Consider the following 12,591-nt stretch of genomic DNA (forward strand, 5'->3'; position numbering starts at 1 on the left):
ATATTCCCTTTCAGTTTGGTGTGAAGAATAGCTACGCGAAAAGTCTGAGAACTACCAGTTCTGTGAATCATTAAATATTGTTCCAAGTACACAAAGGGAAACAAGGAACCTCTTTCTGAAAGCGATCCTACTTCAAAATACAGTAAATTTGTCTTATGCAATATGAGGAATTACGGTAGCTTTAGCGCTAACATCGTATGTGACCCAAGTCCAATGACACAGCGTGGAATTCTAATAAATGAGTTTAGGTAATACTATTAATTTGGACTCGTACGTCTTAGCCTGTCTCCCAGTCAACTGAGAATAAATTGAATGTCTAGATTGATTTGGTTAAGCACAGGCTGTTTTAGCTCTGAAATTAAGCATTGTTCTGGCGTCTATTTCTAAGTCATATTCGTATACCCTATGTTTATTTTTTGGATCAGATGCTACATCAAGGTATAACCGTTTGCACATCGTCACGTGCTTGACAACGATATTAGAATTTATATCGAAACGTCGCCTTCCACAGAATATAAAGGTTGTGTATTAAAATTGTCCCCATTCTTCATCTTCATATCGTTAACACGAATTCCTTTAACTCGACATACCTTTCAAAACGAAAGGTGTCACGGCTCATATAGTCTTATCTCCTGCTTCAGATTACTCTTTGGTCTCCAGGGCTTGCATTTAGCTTTACACGTTTAAAGGCCTTCTGGTGCTTTCATAAGTAAAGGGTTCTGCCTTATGTCATGATCTCTAGGCATCGATGTTGTCTGGTGTGGAATCTTTGTCATGAGGGTTGTTTACAACAAAAGTTCTGTTCAAGACAAAAAGATTTAATTTCTCCCGTACACCCCGGACCGTCACCACCCAAAGTACAATCCAGATACGCCCTGCGATACGTTGACGGCACCCGCTGAGCTCAGACAGCCGTGATGCAGACTGTGTAAATCACATCCAACTACCAGCAATTCAAGATGGCGGTGGTTTGATAGGAAACGGCCCAGATTTTGGATTGTCGTAAAGATACTTAGATTGTAGAGGTTAAGTCTCCAACAGTGAGACACTTGAACTCACAGCGATCTTGGAGTGGAAAAGGGAGCGAACACGTTGCAAGTTTGGTGGTCCCTTGCCAAAGATTCCGACAGACATGTAACGGCTGCATTTAAACATATAAGTCCCTAACTATCAAAAAATGTCACTCATTGAGTTTACTTGCACGGATTAAACGGTCTGATCAACCGTTATACATGTATATTTTTTTCGATGGCTTAGTCTTGCAAACATCGCAGTTTTAACAGAAGCCGGCCTGTGAGTCTCACGCACATGAAACATGTTGTACTCTATGATAAAGCCGATCTTAATGATTGACCCCATTTTTTTAAAGTTTACGTGAATATGACCATGAAAATAATATGTAAAGTATGTTGTCATCTTCGACCAAGTCATCAATATTCTTCAGTTTACTTAAATCCCATCCAATCCTGAAATATTGACAATGTATTTATCAACGACAACAACCAATATATTTTCAACGTACTTTTAACAATATTTTGCGACAATCGGTACCATGCATGCTCAAGGACACATCAAATTATCGTCTTGCGCGTGCAGCCGTAAAGCACATAAGAAATGCCTCCTGTCGCCCCTGCGTGGTAATTAACGAGATTCTGCGAGACTCTTGTCATTAATAGGAATTGTTGGAGTCCGCGCGAGAAGTTATCCTCACCAATTTGCCGTGGATCTCTCACACAGTGAGATATCGCTGGTCCCTTGGGACGACGGAAAATGCAATATATTATCTAAATTATGCTTTACGACACTAGGGAATGCTGATTGGCTGCAAGTTATGTTATCTCAGGTCGATGAATGTATCGGTATGTGAGAATGTTACAGAAGAATATGGAAATGTAACCAAAGGGCTTCAGGACTTTTAAGAAATAGACTCATTAATCAAAGCGAGTAACAAAATAATTATGAGACTTTCAAATGTTTTCTTATGCAGTTGTTCTCTTTTGTGATATATTACTCTATTTCAGGATATTTGGATACGTCACAGATTGCAATTAAATATTCGATACAAAATAGCATTCGAATCACCAAAATAATTGATACAATACATTGAGCATCCATATATTCGAATGAAAGTCCCACTATTTACTCTCACTAAAACTCTCACCCAAGTGAGTATGGTTTTGCAACGTTGTTAGCAATATCACAGCAATATAACGAGAGACACCAGAAACGGGCTTCATACACTGTACCCATGTGGGGAATCGAACCCGGGTCTTCGGCGTGACGAATGAACGCTTTATTCACTAGGCCACCGCTCCGCTAAGAGTATTAGTCTCAGGCATGGGGGCTAATATAGTCTTAGTCCTGAGAGACCAGTGTCCCTAGAAGGCCAGTGTTCCTAGAAAAATGACCAAAGGCTATCTTCCCTATAAAGAAAATATACGCATACTTTATGTGTCATATTTTGTATACATATGAGTAAATTATTTTTGAGTTAATAGTTAATAACTGTTGGTTTCCTTGCATGAAAATTGAAACGAATTTCCGGTATGAATAAAGCATGTGCGTCATGGTTGTTTTGTGTGGTTTACATATAATATGAGTGAGTGAGTGAGTTTGGTTTTACGCCGCTTTTAGCAATATTCCAGCGATATCACGGTGGGGGACACCAGCAAATGGGCCAAACACATTGTACCCATGTGGGGAATCGAACCTGGGTCATCGGTGTGACGAGCGAACGCTTTAACCACTAGGCTACCCGACCGCCCCACATATAAGATACATTGATATTATTGGTTAATGACTTGCATCCTATATACCTCATCAATTAATACAGCACAACCATGATGGACATTTAAAACATGTACAGATTGCCAGACCGGAAACAAACGCTTGTAGATAGACTCGACTTACATTCAAGTTAATGTATTTCCATCACCTTTCTCATAACTAATACTGGAATACATGAAGGTAAGTGTTTCCATTGGCTTGCAAACATTTTCAAGCATCGTTCTTAATTCCCACATAACTCTTCATTTTCCAAACACCATTCCATCACTGAGCAGAATAAAGGCATTCAGCAAACGTGGACCGCTCATCAGCAGTTTAGGGCCAGCCTACTCTTTCATATTGCTGTAATTAATCTGCCATTCCGTGGCCTATGGTTTTGATAATGTCAAATAATAGTGGCGATAATAAACTTCTAGACTAACCGCTAGCCCTATAGTCTCTGAAATGAACTTGTGTTACAGAAAACGGTTAATAAATAATGATGACTTAATAACAGGAAAAGGAGCAAAAAGACTTTTTTCGTTTTCTGAAGCTATGAGAATCTAGACTTGCCACATATTCTTGATTTGCACGGACTTTCATAGATGTATGATTTTTTTGTTGTTGTTTTGTTTCAGGGTATGCATGACAGACTAAATTTATTATGAGTATTATAAGCGAATATCTGAGGATAATATGCAAACGTACTAGGCTGGTCGTATAATTCTTTTCAGAATGATGACAGATTCCTAGCGGTAATATGAAAAACGACATGGGTACAATGACATTTTACTGCGCTAATATGAAAAAGTAGACTGGTTCTGTTCTGCCTTTGAGCATGATATTACTAACAGTAATACATTAAATATGAGAATATACACTGGCTCATAACCTCTTGAGAATAAGTGACAGTGTGTTTATGTGAAATATTTGAGTGGTTATTATAGTCTTTTGAGCAATATGGAAGATTACCTGAGTTCATAAGAAATACATGGGTGGTTTTTTTCGTATTATGAGTAATATGGCAGATTAACAAGGGGTACAAGACATATTTGACTGGTTACTATCGTCTCCTGAGTAATATGAAAGATTATCAAGTTTCATAAGAAATATTTGTGTTGTTGTTATCGTCTTTTCAGTATTATGACAGATTAACAAGGGATATAAGAAGTATTATCGTATTATATATGACAGATTAACAAGGGGTACAAGACATATTTGACTGGTTACTATCGTCTCCTGAGTAATATGAAAGATTATCACGTTTCATAAGAAATATTTGTGTTGTTGTTATCGTTTTTTCAGTAATATGACAGATTAACAAGGGATATAAGAAGTATTATCGTCTTTATAAATGACAGATTAACTGGTGTCATAAAAGAAATTATCGTCTTTTGAGTAACATGACAGTTTAACAAGGGTTATGCACGAACAATTTTTGGGTGGCATTTATTTGATTTTCATTAATATGACACATTAACTTTAGTAACATGACTGGGGGATCAGATGTTCTTCAACTTCTTTTAAACACCACATATTAAACTTTGTCTCATACCGAACGTTCCATGTATATGTTTCAGATAGCTGTACTGCTGTATTTATTGGACAGTCCGTACGTCACGCCATTGCATGCGAGGTCGTTAACAATGCACTATCAACCCACGTACTTAATAACACATTATAGAGATATGAGCTGTATTAGTTTATATTGAGTTACAATCAATCCACATTAGAGTCAGCGAAAAGCCCGAAGTGCGAGCAGTATGCGCCCCGTGGACATTGTTGATAATAGACTAGAGATAAATGAATCCACGCTCCCTGTTCCCGATAAGCCGATGTGTGTGAAAATGAGACCCCGTCCTCTTGTATTAGGCCCAGGATTTGACGTGTAGTCATCTATCGTTGCCATCAGTTTAAGTTTCTTCCTCAATTTATTACTGTGTGCGGGTAGCTTTCTTTCATCGTTATCTTCCATCCTCCTCCTACACGCCAAGCTATTGTGAGGGGATGCTGCTGAAGGCGAGTGATTTTGCTGAAGTCGTTCAGTGGTTAATTTGAATGCTTGGCATTACTCTGGTTCAGATCTCAGTTTTGTTTTAAGGGGTTACGTGTTTCTGGGATAAAACTGGTCCCCTCAACCGTAATCGTTCACCAACACAGACGGGATATATCGGGTGAGTCGCACCCTCCGCTCCTTCCTTTCAAGGAAGTCATTTGTCAACTTACTTCTGTTTGGGTTGAGTTACCTTTTCTTCTTGGAAGTGCGCAGTCGCTCCATCTCCTTTTCCCCGAAATCCCAGATTTACATCCAGCTATAGTGAGTGGGCTGGTCAGACCCTGAGCTTTGACCGTTTGTGTCATCGCGACCGTGGGACCCGTGGAGATCCGGGTCAGAACTGGTTTTCTACATCTCGTGATTGTCGTGAGAGGGGATCGGGTGACCAGAATCGCTGACTCGGCTGACACACGTCATCGTATTTCATTTGCGTAGATCGATGCTCACATACGTTGATCACTGGGTTGTCTGGTCCAGACTCCATTATTTGCAGACCACCGCCATATAACAGGAATATTGGTGAGTGTGGCGTTCAACCAGCCAACCAACCAGTCATGACCGTGGTCCGATGTTCATGCATTTGTCTCTTCTGGACCTTATGCAAACAAAATTATTGCCGTGGATCGCGGTTTAAAACACCATGCAGTCACCCCCACATTTCCTATAGTTGGTGGAAGTTTTAAGTCTGAATGCAGCGGATAGATCTACATGCTCTTAGTTATATTTCTTATGTTGTGTTCACAGCTAATTCAAATTATAGTGCATAGGTTGTCGCATGTGAAGTCCACTTACAACCAAAGGTGTATTTTCAGGGTTCCTTCTGAATATTGTTACGAGAGTGTATTTTCTGTGATTTGAGTTGTTATTAATCATTATTGCGGTACTTGTAATTGGGTCACAATATTTAAGATTTTAGTATTAGTTATTATGGGTCACATTTCCTGCTGAGAATTATTTAAGCGGTACGTCTTTAGTGCAGTACTTTAGAGTTACCTCCCTTTGAAAACATTAACACAAGGCTACTACGATTGTTCTAGAGCTGTCAACGTTACTGGTGATGGTCGTAAGAGCTCGAAAGTTCTTCAAACTATGACTGAATGTATATATAAATGCTAACGTTAACACGTTAACTGGAGTATATCTTTCTGCATCCGCCAACGCTTGATCTACAAAACTGCTGCCGGACCGCTCGCTGTGTTACAATCTGCATTACTGTTTCTCTCTCGCACTAAGACGTTGGTGAGTTTGCTATATATTTTGTGACACATTGCCATGGATTTTGTCTTATTTGTATTATATTTGAAATCGGTATTGTGAAATTGACTTCTGACTTTGTATAACTTGCTCTCTTTGCTTAATAATACAAAATTTGAATGTTTTAGACTTGTCTTTGTTCTGTCTTGCTGGTTCACAGGGGATTTCTTACACCTTTTGTCACGGCAAATTCTTAACCGTAACAAGATAGAAAGACAACACTGAAAAAGAGACATCTTTAAAGTTACATGTCTTCAGTGGGATATTATCATTCTCACTGTGTCAGTCTGAGTTTCTCGAACTGTGGATAAGTCGATATGCTTTCAGTACTACCAGTCAATCCAAGTTATTGATTTATATTTGCTACGGGGATGCTTCATTAATTTGCTATTAGACCACGGTTAGGTGATAAGAATAAAATGGAATAAAACAAAACAAAAATAATTATCAATCTACAGTTTCTTAGTCGTCTTTTCCTTGATGCAAAAATAACAACAGCTTTGGTCGACAAACATGGATATAGGATTATATAAGGAATTTACTTACGATTGAACAGTATTTTCATCAAACAGGCATTCAACTATAGTACTTATGAAAACTCAGTATACACATTGCAGTCAACTTGTGTTTCTCATTCACGATTTGTAGGTGGTCCTTTCGCCCCGACCCAGAAACAAATATATATATACTAGTTATATCTACTTTGTATATAGGTGACTGCACTTTATTATTCTTTTTATTATTTTATCAAAGTAGCTCAGCAAAGATTTAACTATTTATTCTAGAGACAAGATGTTAGACCACTCAAACTTAAGATGATGACGAGATATTTGAATCCGCTGGTCTTGTAGACGATGCCAAATGCAGGGAGGAAAGGTTTGCGCTGTCGAATGTACATAGCCGTGCCAGTTATATTCGGACACTTGACGTAATTTCCATAGACATGCGTGTTATTTCAGTGTTGCATAAACAATTTTCATGAAGTGAGTCTAGGATGGATCTTTGTTTAATTTGACAGGCAAATGTTAAATCATATCTGCTCTTCACACATTATTTCAGTTCATTTTGTAGGTTCACTTCGCCAAATCACGCTTTACCTCACATTTCAAAACATGCCGTGCCATAAAGGAAGTTGTCCTATTTGAAACATGTATTCACAAAATAAAATAAACACGCATAAAATCTATCGAGAACCGAGAACATGCCCAGTAGTGCTTTACTTGAGTTGGACCCCTGTTTGTATCTATTCTCCAGTGTCCAGGAGACCATTCCTCTGCGTTATGTAATTTTCTGTATTGGTACAAAGTTAACATTTATTTATGAAAATATTTATTTATATATCAACAACATCTAAAAATCCAAATCTAAAGGAAGTCCAGAACAATACGTAAGTCAATGTAGATAAATAAAGTTAGTCAACATTAAAGTGGGATTTAAGATTTTGGTGTTTAATGTTTTAAAAATGTCTTGTATATATTTAGTTGATAATTTATTCGCAGCGGAACGCCCACTGTTGGAAAACAACATATTCACAGAAAAGATGTAATTTAAAACAAATTCTTAAGTTTCTTTCCTTCCAAAACACATTTGTGAAAGCTGCAGCGTAGATGCTGTGTTTTTTTAATACAGATGGTAGGTGGATTCAGATAGACATCTGTATGTGGATGACGAAACACCGATCCGCAAACGGTTTTACATTGCAATCTCGTTAACGCGAGTGTCAGGATTAATATATTTCAGATGTATGAAAACTAAATATGCATTGATGCCATTTTACTTAGAAGTATACATTTCAGTCATGGCCCGGACGGCACCAGACCAACGGGGCTTCTCTCTGCTACCAGCTACTGTTCATGGAAGGAATGAGTGAGTTTAGTTTTACGCCGCTTTTAGCAATATCGTATCAATATCACCAGAAATGGGCTTCACACATTGTACCCATGTGGGGAATCAAAAACGTCTTCGTCGTGACGAGCAAAGGTTTTAACCACTCCGCTACCCCACCGCCCCTGCAGGGTAGGAAGAAACCCACAGCACATGTCTACCCGAGCGAGAGTCTGTGATGTCAAAGGCAACCAGCAATTTTGTTTGCCTGTTGCTTAACACTCACAAATATTTCAATTATATGGCTACGGCCTGTGAATAAATCCAATCTGAACCACACAGTCCAGTGCTCAATAGCATGAACATCGATCTAAGGATTCGATGACATGCACATGTCAGCGAGCCTGTCCGCTCCATCCCGGAAGTGGCCTCTTACGACAAGCATGGGGTGCTGAATATCAATTCTAACCCGGCTCTTCTCGGTAAGTTGTAAACGTATCGGAATAATCTCTCTTTGGCCTTTCAATCCACATTTACAACTTGAGGGTCAAGGCGGCGTTAACGACTCACTCACAGATCAGATGAAGACTCACTTACCAGCATTCAGTCAGAGATAAGGTTGCGTATCTATAACAAACCCGTGAGCGAAATTAAGAATAATTGGTTTGGGCATAAGCGCGAAGATTGCTTGCCTAGGAATAGCTATTTGCAACAGTAAGTCGGATCCATTCCAGAAGTTTGAAATGTAAAGCATTTTTTGGATTGCATCACCTTTTTGTAGATCGTGCTGGAAAGAGGTATAATTTTTGTGCTCATTCTTTCGTAGAAACTCACATTTTTTCTTTCAGTTTGGTTGGCACCGTTGAAATGATCCGAGTTTGTTCTCTTGCGTGGATGCTTACAATCGTGTTACTTTTATTAAAATATCGTCAAGGAATGAAAATATTCATGTCAACTTCTTTGTTGTGATACATACAGATGACAAGCTTAGATCCTTAAGTCCTCTGTCATTTCTATGTGCCATTCAGGGACTTGACGCAGAGATTATATAATCAGTTGTTTAGACCATGCTGAGGGATATCTTTGAATTATATAATTATCATAAAATATTTAAAATTTGCACAATATTATCTAATGACCTAAATTAATGGAATTTCATATGTTAATGAACAGAATAAGTAAGCAAATAATGTTTTCCCTAAGTTAAGACTAGAAATGTAAAAGAGCCTGGCTCTATGTACAGTCTTCAGGTCACAAATCACTGAAGTTAAGCAAGGGTGGGCGCCGAGAGCCCTCGGATTGGTGACCGTCTTCGGCAGCTTGACTCCTGAGAGTTTCTACGAGTTCAGTCCTGCCCCACAACGAAGCACATGTGATGCATGTGGTCTCTTAGGCGAATGAGCTTGTTCAACATTGCCCCTGTTCACCCAGCAGAAAATGGGTACCCGATGGGGTAAGTCGTGTGAATAATAGCTGTGTGCCTCACTGGTTGGGTGATCATGGGTAATAGTCAGATTGTTAGCGCTATGACCATCCACCTAATGAATGGAGTAAAGCGTATTATAAATGCACTTATTATTATTACAGAATATTTACAGATGTATTTATGCATAAACAAACATTTAGTTTAAGATAAACCGCGATTACCACATTACGAAGACAGGACACGGTCCATTGATAAAATATACATTTACAAAGTGGTGCCATCTCGGCAATACAGATTTCGGTGCCTTTTTGGAAGCCGCGTTGGCTCAGTAGGTTAAATCGCTGTAAATTACCTGACTCTGAGAGAGTGGGTTCGAATACTGAATGGGACTCCACCTATCAAAAGTATTAGAATCCATTCTTTCTTGATAAAGTGTAATCCCAAATATACCTGATTGTGCATTCCAAATTTGTTTGAGTGTGTGTATGTGCGTGCGTGCGTGCGTGCGTGCGTGTGTGTGTATGTGTGTGTTGGTAACAAATGCACTGGACAAAAATAGTTGTTTGAAATCATGAATGACTTATCAATTGATTGACACACTGATGAAATTTCAATCATAAAAATCCAAATATCCCTAACCTATTTTGTCCTGTATATGTTAAAGAGTGGGGAAAATGAAGAACAGATACATACATATAAATTCAAACAACAATTCACTCAGCGACGTTACTCTCCATTTATCACATTATTGAGGGTTTATTTAGGTACAGTGCTCAAGGAGAAAGAATGTGGTTAATGATACTTATCCCACATACTTATCCCACAAAGAATACTTGTTAATAATTTCAAACCCTCAGTTTTTACGTTACAGAAGCGTAAATGTAGGATGTATGTGATCTCTTAAGAGAGTGAGTGAGTGGGTCTTACTCCGTCTTTAACCATATTCTAGCTCTGACAGGCTGGGACGAGTGAACGTTCTAACCAATATAGAATATATTACACTACCCAACGCCAACGGAAGTACTGTTTTCTATACGCCATGGATACGTCAAAAGTTGCAACAAAAAATATATTTGAAACTACAAAATGTCGATGTCGTTTCATAATTATTGAAGAAATATGTAAAACCCCGGGAGTTTTTAGAGCCGACGCCTTTATAATTATTTTCAGATTCCTTTTTGTCAAACCGTGGAAACGAAATCAAAGCCATCTGAATCCTGTATAATTGCTCTGATGACGTTCAGTGTCGACGTTGTATTGGTCGTAAACCTGGATAGAGTATCAAGCCATACAAGGGGTCAGTGATAATATGGAAGCGATTTTCTTCTTGAGCTGTCAGCACCTTGAAGAATTCCCGCCAATTATTCGCTTCATTTCACCTCCTTGAGTTATTGAAATCCCTCTCCGCCCTGTCAGCCCGCTAAAACAAATATTTCCTGAAAACATAAACTTTCGGTTTGTAGAGAAAACGTTCTCCAGATGAAATTAACCGTGCAGGAGTGGGAAGCGATCCGGAGCGTTCTTGGGCCGTTTGAGAAAGATGTCATGTTTTCAGTTCCTGGCTCTTCTGGAAAAGAGACGTAAAAACCTTGATTGAAGCTCTCGCGTGTTCTTAGGCGCCAAAGAGTCAGTTCCGGTGTGGGTGATTAGGATGTGTTTGTTGATGAACGCCACGTGACCAGTGTCCGAAATGTGCAGCAATTTTGGTAAAGCTGCAAGTGAGAAATCTGCTACTGCAAAGAGTCATGTTAAGGAGGCATTTATTGGCCGGTTTATTTTGACAGGGTGATCTCTCGCTTGCTGTTTGTCTAAGGTATGACTCCCTCAGCCCGTAATCTCTTTAACGTTCTTGGCGTTCCTGACAAGGAAGGGGGAAGGGGGAGGCTATACAGCACCCCGGCTGACATTACGCTTATAATGTGCACACCGACGCTCAGCTCTACAAGCAGGGGCTGTGGGACAGCTACCATGTAGGTCCACACGCGCAAAACAGTCCAAGTTGTGTTGACTTTAGTCCCGAAGTCCCTGAACCGCGTTTTTTCCTTCTGCATAGCCTCATCGAGACCATGTTTGTCCGTTCGCACAAAGCAGTCTTAGTTGCGTCGTCCCGAAGTCGATGAATGATGTCATTTCCCATTCTATATATCCCTTTCTGCAATGCCAAAGCTCCAAATGAAGCAAGTCTAGAGCTCCCATCTCACTGAGGCTCCTTTTTCACTTTTAAAAGAACCTTTCTTTCTCTCTAAATCATATACATTCAGAGACTAAGTGTTAGTCCACATTGACTACGACATGAACAATTCACCCAATGCCATAATTATATTGCCGAGTTACCCCCCTTATCCTCTTCAGGATAATGAAGTCAGCCGGTTGAGTATCACCGTACGCTTGGGTGTGACGAAACAAAGTGGCAAATAAGATTCCTCTGCATCTTTACTTCCTAGCTGACACGATAGCCTTGATGACGTTACAGCGACAGAAAGTCCAGTTCCCCCACTTTCTGATGGGCTACAAGGGTAATGTTCAAAAGGTCATGGCTTCCATTACCCACGAACCGTTCAAATTACTCTTGTCCCTAATATCAAATCCCTTTAGCCCAAATTATTTTCTGTACTGAAATTTCATATTTCATTTGGACTCAGACTTATTGTGCAGGTCCAGGTAGCTATGTTGGTGAGTGAGATAGGTTGTTCGTCGCTTTTAGCTATATTCCAGCAGTATCAAGGCGGAGAACACGAGAAATCGGTTTGACCCATTGAACCAATGTGAGAATAGAACCCGAGTCTTCGTCGTGACGATCGAACGCTTCTACCACATGACCATAACTACCGCCAATTGTCCCGTATGTTGGTATTTTGGTAAGTATTTAGGTAGGTAACTTTTACATAGGTAGGTATTTAGATGGGGAGGTTGATGTTTGGATAGGATACGGACATAACTCAAATCAGTTGAAAAGGCCAAGTGCAGTGTCACTCCATGCAACTTGACGACTCTCGACTGACAATGAACTCCTTCCCACGAATGACTGTTTTGAGGTAAATACGGTAACACCTTCAATATTTGGGGTTCACAAAAACATACACGAAGCCTTGTTTTAACAAAGTATAATGCTATGTTAGACTATAGGGTTCCTCATTCAAGGAGTACTCTCGACTGAAGGCTGATGGTGATTACCAAACAATTCCTTCCCGTACTGAGAACTTTGACGCTTGGTGTTATTTTTGTGTACGTTAAAATCGTACTTGTATTGGTTTATATTATTCTT

This window comes from Haliotis asinina, chromosome 6, assembly GCF_037392515.1.
Source record: "Haliotis asinina isolate JCU_RB_2024 chromosome 6, JCU_Hal_asi_v2, whole genome shotgun sequence".
NCBI classification, from domain to species: domain Eukaryota; kingdom Metazoa; phylum Mollusca; class Gastropoda; order Lepetellida; family Haliotidae; genus Haliotis; species Haliotis asinina.